A 21757-nucleotide genomic window follows, 5' to 3' on the forward strand; every position below is an offset into this window, starting at 1 on the left:
CATGTATAATTTTTAAAATTTGTTAACCTCTGAAGCTAAAATTCATTTTTTTGTATTAAGTCTAATAGATTTGAAAACTTAAGTGTAGATTTTTTAAAAATGTTCAGTAAGGGTATATTTATACGATTTTTGTCACTGCAATTTGACTATTTCATTCATTGCTTTCTTTGTAACACTATTTCTTCCAAATATCATGCTTTCATTGGTTTTATGAACAGATTTATACTTTAGAGTGTGAGCAAGGATGTTCTGTTAAATAAATGGGAAAATTAATCCTCCCAAATTTATATTGTCATGTGGAAGTGAATAGTATGTTTCCTTTTGTAGCATTTCATCCAGTTTTCTCTCCATCCTTTATTTGATACATGAACGAACTACATGAGTGAAGAACACCACTGTGTTTTCTTAAATAACTTTTCAACTTCAGTAAGTCATGCAAGGATCAAATGTGAGAGAAATAGAGAACCTCACGATCAACTCAAGTGTTTGGAAAAAAGTACTGAAAATGAGGTGGGGTAGTTTCCAACCTGACCTGCTCAGCATTGAAAGGATTCTTGTTTCTTAAGGAAGCCATGGAGTTTTATCAGCTTAAAAGTGAGTGGTTTGTACAATGAGTTTTTTTTGTTTGTTTGTTTGTTCTTTTAAACTTACTTTTGAAACTTCCATTCTTGTTCGTGGATTGTGGTTTGTTAGAATAGTGATTATTTTGTTTTTATGAGATGTTTCTTGTATTTTTATTTATTTTTAAGGCAGAGTCTCGCTGTCACCCAGGCTGGAGTACAGTGGCTCGATCTCAGCTCAGTGCAACCTCCACCTCCCAGGTTCAAGCGATTCTCCTGCCTCAGCTTCCCGAGTAGCTGTGATTACAGGCGTGTGCCACCACACTCAGCAATTTTTTGTATTTTTAGTAGACACAGGGTTTCACCATGTTGGCCAGGCTTGTCTCGAACTCCAGACCTCAAGTGATCCACCCGCCTCGGCTTCCCAAAGTGCTGGGATTACAGGCGTGAGCCACAGCACCCTGCCATTACTGGTCCTCTAATGGATCTGGAGCACCTCAGTTCTCTGATTGTTACCCTTCTGTGTTGAAAATTAACGGTTATTTTCATTTCATGTCTAGGATGTAGTATGTTCTTGTTGGGAAAAAATGATGTTGCTTGAGAAATAAGTGCCTTCAGTATCACTCTGTGTCACTTAATAAATATGACTAATATCTACTTTTACCAATTGCTGCAATTTGATCCTTAAACAGCCATCTTTAAATTATACTTTTTCTTTGGTTAAAGTAATTATATTAGACATTAATTATTTTTACAAAATTTTCTTATGTAGACTGACATTCTTAGAACTAAAACTTTCAGATGTTTATATTACAAGTATCATTATTATTTTGTATTATTATTAATGTGTCATCTCTTTTTCTCTGTAGCCATATGTAATCAACTGTCTTCCTTTTACTTCCTTTTTTGAATCAAAATGTTACACTGTGTACAAGCAAGAGCAACAGCTCTATATCGGGTTCACTGCAGTGCTTAGAAGATGCAACAGCACAATTTACAAATCCAAATTTCCAGGAAGTCTCTGCAGGGACCTCTAGTACAAAAGAGGCTTCAGAGACTAGAGGGTCAGAGGGCAAAAAGAAGAAATCCAACTCCCAGCTCAGGTCAAAAGGGAAGAAAGGCTGGTATTGAAAGAAATCCAAGAATGACTGTGTCTGCAACTAGCCCTTTTCTGCAAAGTATTCATGATGTTTCAGTTAAAATATTTGTTCTTATGATGGTCAATAATATGAATAGTTATGCTTTGTAAAAGAATTCTTACAATTAATGGATCATTCTAAATTATTATATGTTTAGTTGCTATAGTAAGATGACGTCAAAGATTTATTGCCTGTTAAATGTTTCTGGGATCTTTGCTTTATTTTTATATTATGATCTGTGCTTCCAAAGTTGAGCTGTAATTTTATTGTTTATACAAATGTAGAATAAAGCTTAAGTTTGGGGAGAAAAATAAAAGCCAGAGTTTTCCTTTCAGCTCTATAGAACAGTCATTCATTTCTATAAATATTCTTTATGTACCTTTCCTAGTTCCACATTTAAAAAGATAAATGTGGGGATCTACACCGGTCTCAGTAAATAATAGTTGTTGATTAATAATGCATTTATTATAAAGCTTGAAGTTTAAAGTAGAATTTTGCTCAGCCTGCATATCTTTTATGGTCAGGCTGCTATAATTATGTAATACCCAGTTAAATTTCAATTTCAGATAAATAATGAATATTTTAGTTTAAGCACGTCCCAAATATTGCATGGGATATACTTACACTGAAAAAATTATTTGTTTATCTGAAATTTAAAATTAACTGGGCATGCTATATTTTCTGTGGCAACCCTGTTTTATAGAGAACAGAGTAACTCAGCTAAATTTTAGAATACTTAACCTTAATCTGGTGTTCTAGGTCTTTACCTGTAATTATTATTATTATTTGGAGTCAGGGTCGTGCTCCATCACCCAGGCTGGAGTGCAGTGGCACAATCACAGTGCACTGCAGCCTTGAGCTTCTGGGCTCAAGTGATTCTGGCACCTCTGTCTTTGCCTCCCAAGTAGCTAGTACCACAGGTATGTGGGCCCAGCTAATTTTTTTTTTTTTTTTTTTTTTTTTTTTTGTAGAGACAGGGTCTCAGGCTGGTCTGGAACTCCTGGGCTCAATCAATCCTCCCACCTCTGCCTTCACCTCCCAAATAGCTGAGACCACAGGCACATGCCACCACCATACACAGCTTATGCTTCATCAGGTTGGTGCAAAAGTAATTGCACCACCCTAATCATTCTTTGTGGAGACAGGGTCTTGCCCTGTTGTCTAGGCTGGTTTCCAACTCCTGGGCTCGAGTGACCCTCCTGCCTGGGCCTCTAAAAGTGCTGGGATTACAGATATGAGCCACTGCACCAAGTTACTTTGTATAATTTTTAACATAAACATAAGTATTTTGAGAAGCAGAAATGTTAAAACCCTTGGAGGAAAATATAAATATATTTAAAATATAAAATATAAAGAAAAAAAATCAAACAAATATAACAAAAAATTATCAAAATTTTCAGAGGAACAAAACAAAATCCAGTTTTTACAATCTTCAGGATTCAATCCCATTATATCAAACATATAAATAAACATATTCAAAGAAAAAGGCAATCAATAGAGACTGACCTCAAGATGACCCAGATGTTGGAATTAGTGTAAATTTTTAAAGTAGTTATTATAATTCTTACCAAAATAAAAACTCCAAAAACCCTCATAATAAATGGATAGGAAATCACAGCAGACAAGAAGAAACTACAAATAATAACAAAGGTTCAAGTGGAAATTCTAGAAGTGAGAAAGTTTTCCAAGTTAAAAAATATAATCAGTTGTTTTCAGGAGCAGCTTGGAGGTGGTAAAGAGTCAATGAACCTAAAATACAATTGAAGTTATTCAGTCTGAAAAATGTGAGCAGTCACAGGTTGTGGTGTGTGAGCTTTTCCTTTGGTTAGTGCTTTTAGGTAATCTTGGTTTTGATAAGATTACTAGACTGATCTGTCAGGGGCTAAGCCATAGTTCATCTTGGTTTCAGTAGTGGTTTAAACAAAACTCATGATATCCTTGTGTTCAAGATGGAAGAAGAGTGGACCAGATGACAATATTTAGATGCAGTCATTCTTAACCTCTTGTTGCTCTCCCAGTGGTCTAGCTGGGGTTTGTATAAAGCAGAATGGGAGAAACAGGGATGGAGACTCCACCTACCCTCTCCATTTGTCCACTTGTCCTCCTTCACTAGTGGATAAAGTCCGCGGGAACAGGCGATGTATTATTTTAAATCTGTATCTTCTGTTGTCAAGATCTGTAGTTAGTTCTGCTCCCTGGACTGGGGTCAGGAACCGAAGGAACATGAGGGTGAACGAGGTGACATGGAGTCCAAGAATACACTGTGCCTACATGCAGAATGTTTGTGCCAGGAAAACCAGTCAGCAGTCAGATGGTCTCAGACACCAAGTGGGAGGCAAGATTCAGTCTCGTGAAGGCGGTGATCCTCAATGTGTGCTTCCTATCGCTTGCTTCCGAATGACCTGGAGTACTTGTTCACATGCAAATGTGGAGCCCAGTCCTAGACCTGCTAAGCCTGTGTCTCCACGGATGGTCTCAGCAGTCGACACTGGAGACCTGATAAGCCTGCGTCTCCACGAATGGTCTCAGCAGTCGACACTGGAGACCTGCTAAGCCTGCGTCTCCACGGATGGGTCTCAGCAGTCGACACTGGAGACCTGCTAAGCCTGCGTCTTCATGGATGGGTCTCAGCAGTCGACACTGGAGACCTGCTAAGCCTGTGTCTCCACAGATGGGTCTGGGCAGTCGACATTGGAAATGTGCAGGTCCCTCGGAGACGCTTATGTAGATAAATTTGAACTGCTGTGTTTAAGGGTTAGGGAGCTGTCAAAAGCAAGGAATAGACCAGGCCCTTGGGTGGGAAGATTGCACAACCTTGGCACTATTAGCGTTCTGGGCAGAACAGGATTTTGCCACATGCTTCAAATCATCCCTAGCCTCTACCCTCTAACAACATATCCCAGATGTGAAAACCAAAAAATGTCCCCTGGGAGGCAAAATAGTCACCAGCTGGGAACAGGAACCACTGCTTTGCGGGATCAGAGTAGTTACTTTGTTCCCAATCCAAGGATCAGAACCCAAGATGAGACAAAGTGCAGCTATCGGAACTGGAGGGCCAAGCTGAAGCTAGACCTACAACAAACGCTCCAAAAGCTCCTTTCTAGGCCTGATCCCGTGCCTCAGCTACCGAGCTTGTACAGATGCCATGTAACTCTAGATCTGGTGACAGATGGAATCGAAAGGCTAGAACTCGATAGGGTCTTTCAGGTTGAGCCAGCACACAACATGGACTTTTGACAACATCTAGATGCTTGAACCAACCTCAGTCCTGAGGCAGAATTTCCCGTGACATCTGATACACAGCCTGGATTTGGAGCACTCACTGGGATTAGATGCCACGGGAAGATTGTGTTTAGGAACTCTGAAAGAGACAGGCTTCAACAAAGCAGACCTAAGCAACACTTAGCAACTGAACTTCTTCAGCTTCCATTCCAGCCCACAAGGACAAAAGCTTCCCATACATATCCACTGTGGCTAACCCGTCCTCAGTAGGGAGTTTCCCCAGCATTGATCTCCCATCTGTTCTGAGCCTACTTGCTCTTTTGTAATGTTTCCACTTTCGGTCCCACTCCCTAACAGATGATTTGTCCTCTCCGCCCAGCCCCCTAGTTCTGATATTTGGACTGTCTGTGATCTGGGTAGTACTTCAGAGGTAGAATCAAAGCCTTGTTGATTGGATTGGGAATTTCTAACTTCCTATTAAAGGCACTGATCAAGCATCTATTGTATAAAGTAAAGACTATGATCCAGTAAGACAGATTCCACAAGCAGTGCAGGAAGAATTGGTTTCTAGTACACTGCATGCTTCAGGACAGGAAATCCAGAAAAAAATTCTGTGGTACATTAAATGTGTACTATAAGTTTCATTTCCACGTGCAAAATTGTAGTTAGCTAAAAAGTACATCCATGAAGAATCTTGATTAAGCTTGTTTCATCCTGGTTAAACTAGTTACTAAACAATAATTTCACAACAACTCAAGAACTCTGTAAAAGCATTTCCTCTGAGTATTTTATTCAGAACAAAACACAAAAAGATAAGGCAGAAACAAAAATCCCTGTCATTTGCAGTATCTGTCGGCTTTCAATTTGGCTCTCCTAAGCAAAGAAAAGTAATAAAATTAATCTATGTAAAACATGCCATATATATTCAACTGCTACTAAATATAAAAAACTTTAAAACTCTGTGGTCAATTTTGGTTATTATATTACCACAACACTTATATTAAAATATGTATACTTTTAAATTTGGTTTCTATAAAAAATGGATTCTAATCTTATAAAAGTTATTTCCTAATAGTCAATAAACATTGCCTAAGGGCTTTTTCAATCCACAATAGCAATTTTAATTATTCTGGAATTTAAGGGTGCTCTAAATTTCCATTCAACATGGTGAGAATGCTGTATTATTAGACGTGATAAAAGTTACAGGACACAGAGCTTATTCTGTTTTAGAGTCCACATCCTGATTGTATTTTATATCCTCTTCTTGATTTCTTCCATCTAGATATGTATTCATTTGCTCAGCTGGAAAAAATTCTTAACATTATGTACTGACTTTAGGTATGAAGTGTACCAGCTAGTTAACAGGAAATATGTAATTAAACATTGCCTTATCAAGAAATGTAAAAAAAGGGTAAGAGTAACTTTGCAACATAGGACTTCAATGAGCGGCTGGCAATTATCAAAATCTGGCACTTAATTGATTTATACTTGTCCACTCACAGCTAAACGTCTCTGCCTGTTTTCCTATGTTGTAAATCTAGGACATTACTTATCCACATAGGAAGAGTAATAAATGTTAATAATGTGCTATGATAAACATCCTGCACTCTTCCAAATCTTACAATAAAACTGCTTCAATTTCACTTGTTTAGCTTTTAGATTTTTAGCTGATCTATTCTTATTTTAAGGAACCTGAACTACTCTAACAGAATCCACATAATTTTTATATTAGTCAAACAGCTTCTTTCTAACTCTGGTTCTAATAGTTATAAAAAGATAATGATAAATTTATGAAGTAGGTACAGTCAAACCTTAATTTCTTAAAGTATATACTTAGAATCGGTTGTAATTTTTAGATATTCTTTCTTGACAGTCTTTTCCCAAACTTATGATGTCCTCTCAAAGTAATATTGCCACATTCATAAATTAGAAATAAAGACAAAAATGTGAAAACTATAGTAATTTAAGGGAACACAGGTTTTCTACACACCATTTCTATTGGCTACTGAAAATAGCGGAAATAAGTAAATAGCTACCTGTCCAGAAGCGTCTCATGCAAAAATCCATCTTTCCGAGCCTTTTTAAGAATTTTACTGTCTTCTTTACTTGTTTTAAGTTTGTGGTCTTGGAAGCTCTGAAATTTATTTCTGCAAAGAAAATATCTTCATTGAAAAATACCTCAAACTCTGATTATACATATTTACTATTAAATTTATAAATACTGCTAATTTCTTTTTCACTTATTAAAAAAGTCTAACTGTAGGCCAGGCACAGTGGCTCATGCCTGCAATCCCAGCACTTTGGGAGGCCAAGGCAAACAGATCACCTGAGGTCAGGAGTTCGAGAACAGCCTGGCCAACATGGTGAAACCCCATCTCTACTAAAAATACAAAAATTAGCTGAGCATAGTGGCGCATGCCTGTAGTCCCAGCTACTCAGGAGGCTGAGGCAGGAGAATCACATGAACCTGGGAGGCGAAGGCTGTGATGAGCCGAGATCACGCTACTGCACGCCAGTCTGGGCGACAGAGAGAGACTCCATCTTAGGGGAGACAAAAAAAAAAAAGTCTAATTGTATTTTTTTTTAAATAAGCTGGAGATTTTCAACAACAAAGATGACCTCCGTGACCCCTTTAGGGCTGCTCATTGGGAAGAACCACAAGGCCCCACTTCTATTAGGGCATGCCGGCTGGAGTCCTCCGTGTCCTGGCCATAGCACAGCCTTTGACTGGCATCACACCCATTCTATGAATGAACAGGGAGACGATTAACCTGGATGATGTTAAACCTAGTTAACCCGGATGAAGGTAGACCTAGTTAAGAGTGCACCTGCGTATTTAAAAATGATTCCTATTCTCTTTCCCCTGTAGTAAGTATGAGGGGATTTTTCTCTTGTATTTACTTCAAGAACCTGGTTGAGCTTCTGGTGGTACAACTCAAAAGCATGAGACCCATATGCATAGGCCTCCTGGAGGTTTTAACTCTCAGAGGTGGCCACACCTCACTGCAGCAATTTGTCAATTCCAGTTCAGGTTTTCCAGTCCCAGTGTGGGTTCCTTGGAGCATTTTGCTCCAGTGTACAGTGATTCTCCGCTTTACCTCTTCAGCCAATCTGGGGACAGTGGCTTTCCTGTGACCTCACGTCTCTTGCAGGTTTAAGAAGAGCTGCTGATTTTTCAGTTTGCTCAGCTTTTTACCTGTGAGGAGGGAGTGACAATTCTCAAGATTATTGTGTACGGAACCTGAAATTCCCCAACTCCATTATAGTAAAAAGTGTCTTCCCTTCCTCTGGCTCAAGAATTAAAAATTTTCTTTCTTTGACACATTGTAATTTGATTCCCTAAATATTTATAATTGTAGATTTAAAAACTCGGTCTTCTGCTGTATCAGACATCTAGACTGGCACTTTCCAACAGAATTATGAGAGTCCTGTCATAGAACTTGAAACCTTCGTTGTAGCCTCATATAAATACATAAACAGGTACAATTAATTTTACTAGTATATTTTTAACTCAAAATGCTCATACTATACTTTCAATAAGAAATACAAATAGGCCGGGTGCGGTGGCTCACATCTGTAATCCCAGCACTTTGGGAGGGCGAGGTGGGTGGATCACGAGGTCAGGAGATTGAGACCATCCTGACTAACACGGTGAAACCCCTTCTCTACTAAAAATACAAAAAATTAGCCAGGTGTGGCGGCAGGCACCTGTAATCCCAGCTACTTGGGAGGCTGAGGCAGGAGAATGGCATGAACTCGTGAGGCAGATCTTGCAGTGAGCCGAGATCACGCCACTGCGCTCCAGCCTGGGCGACAGAGCGAGACTCCGTCTCAAAAAAAAAAAAAAAAAAAGAAAAAAGAAAAAAAACACAAATAAAATATTTTCTATTTTTTATATTAACTGGCATATCTTTCAGGCAGCAAATCCACTTCAGATCGGGCGTACTTCATGTGCTCAGCCGCCGCATGTGGTGAGTGACAGAGACCATCCTGCATGTGTGTGCACTTTTTACTGCCTTTTTCTTGACCACAGATTCTACCTCCAGTTTCTCTATGTATGCAGTGATTATTCGCTGAATATTACACATTGTGGGTAACATGTTGAGCACACTCAGGATCCCTGACCTTCCTCTGAAGCTTTCCAGCTCTTGTTTTAGCAGGTAGCACAGTCACTGCTGGGTCATCGTGACATGGGCAGGCTTGGATTGATTCAGCTGCTGGTGTGGATCTGTGGAGAGCTCCAATCCTGCACCCACTCCGATCTCCCCCTCCTGGACGTGGTAGGATGGCCATGCTCTACACACACCTGAGCTCTCTCTGATCTCCCCCTCCTGGACGTGGAAGGGTGACCATGCTCTGCCCACACCTGAACTCTCTCTGATCTCCCCCTCCTGGATGTGGTAGGGTGGTATGCTCCACCCACACCTGAACTCTCTCTGATCTCCCCCTCCTGGACGTGGAAGGGTGGCCATGCTCCACCCACACCTGAACTCTCTCTGATCTCCCCCTCCCGGACGTGGTAGGGTGGCCATGTTCCGCCCACACCTGAGAGCTCTCTGATCTCCCCACTTCTGGATGTGGTGTAGTGTGATATGCTCCACCCACACCTGAGCTCTCTCTGATCTCCCCCTCTCGGACGTGGTAGAGTGATATGCTCCGCCCACACCTGAGCTCTCTCTGATCTCCCCCTCCCGGACATGGTAGGGTGATATGCTCCGCCCACACCTGAACTCTCTCTGATCTCCCCTTCCTGGACGTGGTAGGGTGGCCATGCTCCGCCCACACCTGAGCTCTGTCCAATCTCCACCTCCTGGACGTGGTAGGGTGGCTATGCTCTGCCCACACCTGAGCTCTCTCCAATCTCCCTGCCCCTCCTGGACGTGGTAGGGTGGCCATCATGCTCCGCCCACATCTGAGCTCTCTCCGAGCTCTGCCTTCTGGACGTGGTAGGATGGCCATGCTCCTCCCACATCTGAGCTCTCGGCGCCGCGATCTGCAGGTGTTCTCCAGAGGGCAGGTGTACTGTGGGTGTGTCTCATTCATTCTCCTGCCCTCCCTCAGGTTCTGGCTGGCACAGCTGTGGTCACAGACTAAAAACACTCACCTCGTTCGTTTTGTACAGTTTTACAGTTGTTTTTGGCAGATGTGTGATTTGGGTCCCTGTTCTCTCATCATGGCTAGAAGAAGTTTTGGCAAATTATTCTTGTATCTTTACTTTTGAAAACTAAAGGAAAGTTTCACCTATAGAATATTAGCGTTGCGACAATCCTAATGAGAGTTTCTCCAGAAACTATGATCCAGGTCAGCAACCAGTCATTTCATAGAAGATAAACTTCAAGAACATTCTCTGAAGGGCAATGAAGCTGAGTAAGCTCTAACCATTGTTACCAAATACCAAGAAAAATAGGTAAGAAAATGCAGCTAAGATTTTGTTCAAGTAAGTGCAGTAATAAACATGCAAACTATCACTAAGCACAAAATAGACTGGGAGTAAAAAATTTTTATGATATCGACATTTATGATTTTACAAACTGCCCCATGTGATATCAAGAGGACTCCTGATGAAAATTTACAAAGGATGTTTTATGGTTTATATAAAAATGCTAATCAAATAAATCCAAATATTTCACAAAAATAACATTTCAAATAATATTCTTTTATATTTTGCAGACATCTGTACAATGAGGTTATTCATCACGCATGACCTAGTAACATTTCTCAGCAGTTGGATTCAATACAAGAAATAAGCAAATAACCGCACTACTTCTTCCATTTCAAAGTCATTTCTCTTATAAAAAGTGGTCAAGAAAAATGCCTGTTGCCTTAAATACTGGTTAATGCCAAAAATTTGCTTTAAAATATTTCAAATGGGTTATCCTTTTACGTCCATGTTGTTAGTTACACAAAGAACACATACAAATACAATTTTTTTTACAATAAGTTTTGGCAAATTATAACCATAAACTAAAGAAACAGGATTAAGCATACTATTTTTTGAGATAGGGTCTTGCTCTGTTGCCCAGGCTGGAGTGCGGTGGCACAATCACGGCTCACTGCAGCCTCAACCTCCCTGGGCCCAAGTGATCCTCCTACCCCAGCCTCCCGAGCAGCTGGGACCACAGGCACACAGCACCATGCCTGGCTGATTTCTGTATTTTTTGTAGGGATGGGGTTTGGAATGTTGCCCAGGTTAGTCTCAAATGCCTGGGCTCAAGCAATCTGCCTGCGTTGGCTTCCCAAAGTGCTGAGGTTAGAGTCATGAGCCACCACGCCTGGCCTAATCATTTTTAAAGAGTCTCGATTTATTATCGTTATCTTTTTCTAATTGAGATGGGGGTCTTGCTCTGTTGCCCAGGCTGGAGTACAGTAGTGCAATCTCATCTGACAGCAACCTCTGCCTGCCGGGCTCAAGTGATTCTCCCACCTCAGCCTCCCAAGTAGCTGAGACTACAGGTGTACACCACCAGGCCCAGCTAATTTTTTGTACTTTTGGTGAAGACAAAATGTACAAAAGGTATTTCTGTACATTTTGCCATGTTTTCCAGTCTGTTCTTGAACCCCTGGGCTCGAACTATACACCTGCCCTGGACTCCCAAAGTGCTGGAGTTATAGGCATGAGCTACAGTGCCCAGCCCTTAATTATGTGCTGTGGCTTAATATTAAAATAAAGAAAGGGAGGAGCCCAAGGGAGCACGTTGGCATTCACTCCCTTGCATGCTGGTACTGTGTTCTTTACATGAAGAACATGTTATGTGTCAATGAAAAACAAAAACAACATAGGAACACCCTGTCTCTACAAAAACTTAAAAATTAGCTGGCTGTGGTGGTGTGCACCTGTGGTCCCAGCTGCTTGAGGCTGAAGTGGGAGGATCGCTTGAGCCCAGGTGGTCACAGCTGCAGTGAGCCAAGAGCTGTGAACATGATGCTGAATTCCAACCTTGGTGACAGAACAAGACCTTGTCTCAAAACAAAAAGCAACGAAAACCCAAAATGATGCACTGTTTAAGTTCTGTCCTATAAATTTCAGTACCTTCATTTGTAAAGGTACGTAAAGGTGAAACTCAGGAGCTGCTTGGAATAATGTGGGCATACGCTTGACCTCAGCTCTGATCTGAAGCACATCCTTCTGTCTCACTGCTTGCCAAGACTAAGCTAAACTTCAAAAGTAAAAATACTCCCAAAAATGTTGTACATTTTCAACTATTCATATTGTACCTTAAATTTCTCTTGTATTGGAGGAAAAACATGGTGTCATTTAAAGTGATATGTAGCTTCAACGTGGGATGTAAGGTGATTCAGGTCCTTTGAGAAGACAAGCTTGCAACAACGACATGAATAGTGTTGGAATCAAAATCACAGAAACTAAACACCAAATAACGTAGGTTCAATCCATATTTCTAACAAGTATCTGGATAACCAAACTTTCTGCTTTACTTGGGTGTGAAGATCATGAAATGTAGTTTATAATTATCTGGGCAGAGAAAATAGAGAATTTGGTTAGTTATGTAAAATTCAAGATTAAATGAAAGCAGTATTTACATAACAGAAATATAAATTGGCTATTACCTTCAGTAATTTAGATCAGGGGTTGGCAGTTCTGTGCACCAAATCTGGTCTGCTGTTCTTGTAAATAAAGTTTTATTGGAACACAGCCATATGCACTTGCTATCAACCATGGCTGAGGGCATAGCTGAGTGGTTGTGAGAGATCTTATGGCCTGCAGGAACTAAAGTACTATCTGGCACCTTGCAGGCAAAGTTTATGACCTTATTCGGGTAACTGCCTAAACCGTCCAATTTGCTCGTTCTAAAACAATCCAACAATATAGCACACTTATCTGAAGATTTGAGAACACGCATGCACCAGCCTAATCAGAAGAAAAGTCCAATTCCACCCAGAAGGCTGCAAACTCTTCCCTTTTCTCTACAAAGAATTAAATGAATAAAATTGTGTGAGATTTTACTGGTATCATATGTATGAGTCTTGATGAAAAGTTAAAAACGTGTATTTATACAGATACATAATAATGTTACTTTTCCCTCCATGTTTAACTCATACACTATTTTTGGACTTCTGATTCACGAAATCTGCATTTCTGCACCATGATTTTGAAGGTAAAAACCCGACTGCTGGGCTAGTGGTCAATTCTGAGGCACCCAGCATGTTCAGGAGGCAGCGTCGAGGAGCGTGTCCCTTACCTGGAGGGGTGTAGGCGTCCATGGAGGCCTGCATGACCGGGAACCTGCGTTTGGAAGGCACAGGCACCGCCATCTTCTGCTCTTTGTGTTTGGCCAGAGCCGCTTGGACAGCTTCTGTGTGGACATCTGAAACAGAGACAGCTCAGTCACTCAGTTCTCAGCTGAGGTCCCAGAGGCCAAGCTGCACCCTCCTCTCTGTCCCTGCAGCACGGTTCATCCACCTTCTGAAACTCACCAACAGATGGGTGGGCGAGGAAAGAAAATCAGTGTTTACAATTCCAGTAAAGACATTAAAATTTATTCACAGACTTTTAATTATTCATTTTATTACTGGAGAATCCATATCCACAAGCAAACACTGGTTGTAAACTGCGCTGAGATTTTTCTTTTTAGGGTGAATGGACCTTGATCTTTGGAGATTCTTTGTAGGTCACACGTTTGAGCCTCCAAATCCTTTCACTGTACCGCTGAGAGGCGTGTGCACACCTCGCACTCCAACTCACACAGCCACGGTCGTAGCTCAGCTGAACAGCAGCCATAGGCCAGGACTGTGTTGGCTATTGATATGGTTTGGCTGTGTCCCCACCCAAATCTCAACTTGAATTGTACATCCCAGAATCCCCATGTGTTGTGGGAGGGACCTAGGGAGAGGTAATTGAATCACTGGGGCCTGTCTTTCCTGTGCTATTCTCGTGATAGTGAATAAGTCTCATGAGATCTGACGGTTTATCAGGGGTTTCCGTTTTTGCTTCTACCTCATTTTCTCTTGCTGCTGACATGTAAGAAGTGCCGTTCGCCTCCCACCATGATTCTGAGGCCTCCCCAGTCATGTGGAACTGCAAGGCCAACTAAATCTCTTTTTCTTCCCAGTCTTGGGTATGTCTTTATCAGCAGTGTGAAAATGGACTAAAACAACCATTAACACATTTTGTGGCTATTAACCCATTACATTAATTCCACACATTCACTGAATGCCTCCTCTGTAAGTCCCTACGGGCTGGGGATGCAGTGGTGATAAGGCAGACAGTCTCAAGGCATCTCAAGCAGGCCACTTACTAATGGATGAGACAGGTGATAGATAGGGTAGAGAATTAAAGCAGAGACAGACACAGCGGCAACTCCAAACTGTGAAGCCAGGGAAGAACCCCTTAACACAAAATCAGAACAACAGGAATGAACCATACCAGCTGTCAAGACGAGAATCTTCGAGACACAGGCAAAAATCTGCTCAAAGGCCCTAAACTGTGAGTGAGAACAGTGTTAGCAGAAAAAAAAATACCACCACCAAAAATGGCCGGTATGAGTGAAGACGGGTTGGGGGAGAGGGTCCCCAGGACAGGGAAGTTTTCTCTGAAGCTGTGAGAATGATCCCACTGAAAGGGAATCGGACGTGGCTTTCTGGCTTAAATCCCCCGCACTGTCACCTGAGACAGGACCCAGACCTGCCCATCATGCTTGTGGACGTGATGCCCACAAGCAGCTCATCGCACTGCTTGGTCTTGGTCAGCCTTTGCGCATATATCTCTCCCTAACTAGATAAAGAGCCTGGTCTTCTGGCCACTATTTCTAATTCCCAGGTCAAAAACCACTATGTGACTGACTTGGCTCATGGCCGAAAACTGAAGGGATCAATGAGGTGACAAGTCCACTCACTTCCACAAATCACTTTTTGTTTCGCATATTCTCCGTTTTAAACTTTTTGGATGTAATTTCAAATACACAGAAAATCTGCAAGACCAGCGTAGTGAATTCTCACATAACTTACCAGGCTCAACTTAGGCCCAACTGCTCCTGTCTTACATCACTGCTTTCCCCCTCTCCCCCATGAATTTTCTAAGTCAAATGAAAATAAATTTCAGATACTATGTCCCTCCATACCTAAATGTTTCAATGTATTTCCTAAACACAAGGATATTCTCTCACATTCAATTTCCTCAAGATCCGGAAATTAAACTGTCATATACAAAGTTCACTTTCAAATGGTGTCAACTGCCTCCATAATTTTCTTACTTTGTCTTCCTATTTTAAGATCCAATCCAGGATCATGAATTGATTTGTCATGTGATTTTTACCCTTCCAGAATCCAAGTTTCTCAGCTTTTGTGTTTCTTGAAATTAGAAATGTTAAAGAATACAGGTCAATTATTTTACAGCTTGTCCTTTATTTTGGTATCTTCCGGACTAGACTCAAGAGTATGCATTTTAGCAGGGACACCGCAGAAGTCTGTCCTGTGTGACAACGTTAACATCGGCAACTCAGTGAAGGTGGTGCTTAAGTTCCTCCAAAGCAAAGATGCTACTTCTCGCGTTGCAATTAAGATTTGGGAGGAGAGACCATGACACTATGTGCATATTCTGTTTTCCATCAATTCTTCACTACTAGTTTTAGCATCCACTGATTTCCTGTCATTCCTTCTAAATCATTAGATCTTCCATATTCACTTAAAATAATTATTTTATCTTTCAGCATTCATTTACATATGTCAATATGTACTCATGGAGTCTGGCTTGGTGGGTTATAATTCATAGTTACAATGGTTTGTTTTGTTGCTCTACTGGTTCCAGATTTGACACCGGATTCCCCAGCCCTTGGACCAGGGCTCCTTCTAGTGAAGAACGGTGTTTGGAAGCTAAGACTGGGCACTGGGTGCTGCTGGGCATTGCCAGCAAGTAGAACACACAACATGCGTGTACATGCATGTACACCCACACCCATCCACAGGCACTTCTGTCCCTGTCTACGTCTGTCGGGAGCCACCAGCTTATACTGGTACCTCCTGCTGCAACCCAATCCCACATGATCCTTTCCAGGCTTTGGCCTTTTCTTATTTCTACCTCTCTTGCCAAGAAAGAAACCTGGTTCCTATAACACTCAATATATTCACTAATTTATTAAGTTTATTTGCTTAAGCCTGGAGATACAGAAATGTTTTCAGAATTTCTATCTAATACCACTGTGAAAAATCTATCAAGTAGAGTTCAGTGTTCATTTGTAATTATTTTTTCATTGTGTTTTTGGAAGGGAGGGAGCACAAAGTATACACAGTGAAATGTTCAGATCTTAAGTACACTTGGTGCATTTTGATAAATGGAAATCTAGTACTCTAATCAAATCTTTTGCCTCAAAGTTCCCACAAGTCCCCTCCCAGTCAATCCTGCCCTTCAAGAGACAGCCACTGTTCATTCTCAAGGAGTGTTCTTGGCGCTCTTCCATCACCCGAGACTCACATAGCTTCTCCATCGTCACATGGACTCCACGGCATGGTGTTCACTCTCTGCTCAATTCAAGGCTCCTGGACCTCATCTCCGTTGTCTGTTTTGGTTTCACTATTTTTTACGTTTTTCCTGATGGGAACTAGGACAATGTATGAATATATCAGAATTTGCTCATGTTTCTCCAGATGAGAGAGATTTATGCTGTTTCCAGTTTTTGGCTATGACAATTTACTCTGGAGATAATGTGCATTCTTTTACAAGGACACACATTTTCATCTCTCCTTGGTGAACATCTACAGCGTACCTGCTGGGCCATATGGAAAGTGTACACATTTTAAAGAAACTGCCACACTGTTTGCTAAAGTGGCTGTGCCATTTTAAGTTTCCATCAGTCTGAGATCCAGCCTGTCATATCTTCACCAGTACCTGCTACTGTCCTCCCTCTCCACTCTTGTGAAGGGGAAGCTCGTGGGTTTAAGTTGTACTTACCCAATGACTCCCTGGCGATCACCTCTCATGGGCCACTGGGCATCTGTATACATCTGTTGCGAAGAGTCTATCTTGCATGCTTGCAAAATTCACACCATTTCTGGTTGTTTGTACATTTCCTAAAATGTTCTAAATAAAGCCCTGTGTCTTCTGTAAATCAAATATCTCACCGCTTCTAAGTCTTTATATAAGTCTTTTAGTTCCGACTCACTTCACTGACGAGGGCTCCAGTGCATGCCATGCGAACCTGAACCACGGAGAATGGCCATGCTCCCGACACCCCTGACTGTGGGCAGAGCGCCCCGGTTGCCACCACCGAGGAGGGGGGTCAGCTCTTGTTTTTCAGGAATGGCTTTTATCAAATGGAGAAAGTTCCCTTCTGTTCCTGATGTGATAGGAAATTTGTATAAGGACTATTAAATTTCAATAGATGTTTTTCAGTGTCTACTGAGAGGATAAAATGGGTTTTCTGCTTCATTTTTTGTTAATATGGTGAATTACATTGATTTTTGAATGACGAGCCAAGTGTGCAATGCAAAACTACACATCATGAGAACAAATTCTAAGTGGTCATGGTATTCTTATCCCTTTTACATATTTCTGGGTTTGATTTAGTAAGAATTTGTTAAAAGCTTCGGCATCTGTATGTCAACAAGAGTGAAAGGCGTGAGATTTTGCCTCGCCTGCAAACTAACAAGGGAGCCAGCACCAGCCCAATGCGCTGACACAGCCGGGACATTTCCGGGCCAGAAACAAAGGGCTTGTCACACACAGTGGGGCAGCAGGACTCACTCACCCCTGTCGATATTCAGGATCACACAGTGGGGCAGCAGGACCCACTCAGCCCCGTCAATACTTAGTGACATCCTGTACCACTTAAAGGACTTTCAAGCTCATCTTATGTAACAAAAGTTGACTTCTCCACCTCCCTGTACAAAGACAAGATGTTATTTAGGCAAAACAAAATTAACGATCATGTAAAGAACTGCTTACATTTTTCTCTTCTGAGAAAATGTGTTTTTAGCAGCCATGGCTCTCAAGGCACTCACTTGCACATTATACATAATACTGCTTGTGGCCAAAGTCACGGTACCTTCCTACTCTTAAATAATTTATCAAGAGTCCTGAAAGGTGAGCATTTTAAAGAGAAAAGTGGTATGTGGCTTATCTCAGGCTAAGGAGTGAGTAAGCTGGACTATTCTTGTGAAATATGTAATTTTTCTAATTAGAGAATCTGAGAACAAGGTATCATTGTGAGTCTGTTATCTCCGGGAAGGAGTGAAATGGGTGCTGGGAAATTGAGGGAGCCTCGGAACGGGAATCTCACAACCTCAAATGGGGAGTCCGGCAAATGGGAAAGCAGTCGCTCTGATTCACGGACGTTTCGGAAAGATTCACGTCCACTCCGTGCTGCGTTTGAGCGACTTTTCTTCTTGTGACGTGGACCCCACAGAAGAGAGGTCCCACGTAGACATTCAGCATTTGTGAGGGTCTGGCACCGTGACTCACTTCTACAGATTTAACATGTTTATGTATAAATTACAATGGCTCAACTGGATAAAAACTGATAACAGTTATGGATCAATTCCCTCATTTCTCACTTGGGCCACACTTCCTGTTTCTGCAAGAACATATCACTTGGCTGGAAGACACGATGTTGACATTGGAAAGAAAAAGGACCTTGTATAAAAATGATGCAGAGAATTCTTCTCAAAGGCCACTGTGACACACACTTTGTTGGTGACCAGCTGTCTACCAGCGGCAGCGAGAGAGACAGAGCTCCACGCGTGAGCAGCCACAGCTCCCGTGACCCACACCAAGACCCCGAGGGTGACGACAGGCCAACCAGCAGCCTTGGAACGTACACTTCCTTCCCAAAATAGCTTCCCGAGAGACAATAAACAGTGATAATTGCAGGCATTTCTATGACTGGGAAGCAAGAAACCCTCCCAGTCCTGTTCCTTCTACACCACATCCAGAACAGGCGTACACCCGGTGTAGAAAGCTCCCGTGGCCTGAACAGATCATTTGATTCTAATTCAGATTGACCTAATCTCTGCAGTGCAGTCCTACAAACAGATTTTCAAAAAGTTACCAAACCACTACCTCAAAACTCATGCTTTCTCTGCTTCGAAAGAGGACATGTGACTCAGTTTATACGGCCACCAGAACACACACAGGGGATTATCCTATTGCCCTTCAGTGTCCAGAAGAATCATGTGGTGTCTCGTGGTAAAAACAAAACCACAAACACCACAATCCAGCTTTTCAAGTTGCAGTGAGTTTTACAGCCTCTTTCTATGTCATCTTCCTTTTTGCCCCAAACTGGATATTCTTTTTACTTTCTCCTTATTTCCTGAATATAATTTGATCAATATAATGAAAGTGCTTGTGTTAGAAGCAACTTTACTTAAAAAGAATTGAAAGAACTACATCAAAATATTAAGAGTAGACATTTCAGGATGACAAGAGGACAATATATTGTTTTTTGTTCATTCTTTTCAACATTTGCAAAGTTTTTGCCTTGAGTATAGTCACTTTTGCCATCAGAGGTTAGAGTGCTTGATGGAATGAGGCCATGAAGCACACACACCACCCAGTTTCTAAGACAGAGCAATCATTTGGGGAAGGATGGAGACCCAGGGAAGGTTCATCTTAAAGCAATGCAGGTGTTGTTTTCATAAAGGCAAAAGACATTTTTAAAAGTGTTTGCACCATACACAAGTCTGCTAAATTTGGTCAAAAAACAGAGAAAACAGTAACAGAAGAACACTTTAGCCCACAAGGAGACCAGCACACGCAGCTCGAGGCCACTCCAGAGGACGGAGAGTAGTTTCCTCACAGCTGACCCACAGGATGGGGTAACATGAGCAGGAGGGAAACATGGGGACCACAAAGACATCAGACTGTGGACTGCACAGCAAGAGACAGCAACACAAACTAGCAGAGTAATTAAAAACTATTGTAAAAAGATGTCCACATTCTATTTTAACCTAAAATCAGTGGCACAGAGACACTTCAAAACATCTATAAACAGTATCCCTGAAGATTCCGTCAGACTCTACACTGAACAATGTTAAGACGAGTAACAATAACAGGATAGCCTCCCCACATTGCGTGATGGAGTCTTCTCAACACAGACCTTTAGAGCATGCTAACCCCATCACCAAAACACAGCGAATACATGGAGAAGGGACAACCTGTCCAGGTGTGAAGATCAGCTTCTGAAGCACGCAGTGTAATTATGGCTGAAAGCATTTCCTGCGACACTGAGTGAAGTGTTTGAGTCAGAATCTACCTCCATGTGCTAAGTTGTTGCTGTGTTTAATAATCCCAGTCCAACTCAAAATATCCAAGGCAGAAAGCAGCATCCAACCACGAACACCTAAAATACCGATTAAATGGACAGCACTTTGTGGAAAGGCCTTTCCCAACGTGACACCTAGAGGGGACAAGGAGGCAACCCATGCCACGATGGCCCCCTGGTTCCTCTCGCTGTTCCTCCTGCGTCCTCAGCACAGCCGTGTGCTTTGCTAGTGCCCTGCTGCAGAGAAAACACCCCATGCGGCTACTGGGGAGGTCTTCTCTTATGACATCCAGCTTAGAAGGCCGCATGTCCACTGGCCAGGTGGCCCAAATCCCACAGGTGAGGGGAGAGATCTGACCACAGGGTGCAGGATGGACCCATCTCCTGTGAGAGCCAACGCCAGCGGGTCACAGGGAGTCCTGGCCAGTCTGAGGCCCCGGTGCGAGGAAGGGGGCAGTGTTGGATGAACACACAGTGCTGGAAAGGGTATGAGCTGAGAACAAAGATGTTTACAAAGCTCTGAATAAAACCCAAATCATTCTGAGAAGAGCTCATAAGATGAAGAACTTTTAGGAAAATATAACATGGGTAAACAGGTTGCTACAAAACAAATATTCCCTTGAAAACACAACATCCTTTTCACAAAATGAACCGATAGATGAAATCCAGCAGCTGTGCAGCATCAGAAATCCATGAAAGCATCTGACCAAGTGCCCTCCAAAGCCTTAATTACAAACGCCCTGAATACAGTTTTACCCGGTCACATGAATGAGACACGGGATGAGAGGCCATGGACTGGAAACAATGAGAAACAGAAATATCCTGGGTAAAGGTACCAGGCAGGATTGCAGAGGAGTCTACAGACATGTGCGCGGACATCACCAGAGTAACAAGATTTGCTGGTCATGCTGGACACACAGACAGTGTCACGGACTCCAGCAAATGCCTGAAATACAAATGCTTAAAAAGATAGGGGAAAATCATCTGGAAGCTCAGCAGTTAAGACAGAGGGCAGTGACTTTCTAGTATTTCTAAGTATCTTTGAGGATGAGCACCGAAAGTGTCAAGGATATTTCCACCTACGGAGAGGCCGGGAAGTAATGGCTTGCAATTTCACATAAACAGAAAATGATTTTAGCCCAGGTGCGGTGGCTCAAGCCTGTAATCCCAGCACTTTGGGAGGCCGAGGTGGGCAGATCACAAGGTCAAGAGATCGAGACCAGCCCAGCTAACACGGTGAACCGCCATCTCTACTAAAAATACAAAAAATTAGCTAGGCGTGGTGGCGGGAGCCTGTAGTCCAAGCTACTCGGGAGATTGAGGAAGGAGAATTACGTGAACCCAGGAGGCGGAGCTTGCAGGGAGCCGAGATGGCGCCACTGCACTCCAGCCTGGGCAACAGAGCCAGACTCTGCCTCAAAAAAAAAAAAAAAAAAAAAAACCAAACAAACAAAAAGAAAATGATTTTAGCTTGGGATTCTAAAGCGGCATTAATGTGCTATCACAGCAAGGAGAAAACAAGCAGATGCATAAATACTGAGTGAGAAGGGGATGAGGGAATGAAAGGGGTACAGCTGGATTCGGGGCTGTTGGGGCAGACACAGCATGGGGGCTCCATGGAGAACAC

At 42.1% G+C, this 21757-nt stretch overlaps 1 long non-coding RNA gene across 1 annotated transcript; it reads left to right on the top strand.

The window, feature by feature from the left end:
- The first annotated feature begins 454 nt into the window (after window positions 1-454).
- Window positions 455-1646, top strand: LOC135970032 (uncharacterized). The gene is made up of 2 exons (XR_010585439.2): window positions 455-594; window positions 1430-1646. It is a non-coding gene; the product is annotated as an uncharacterized lncRNA (long non-coding RNA).
- Window positions 1647-21757: the final 20111 nt, after the last annotated feature.

This window comes from Macaca fascicularis, chromosome 3, assembly GCF_037993035.2.
Source record: "Macaca fascicularis isolate 582-1 chromosome 3, T2T-MFA8v1.1".
NCBI lineage: Eukaryota > Metazoa > Chordata > Mammalia > Primates > Cercopithecidae > Macaca > Macaca fascicularis.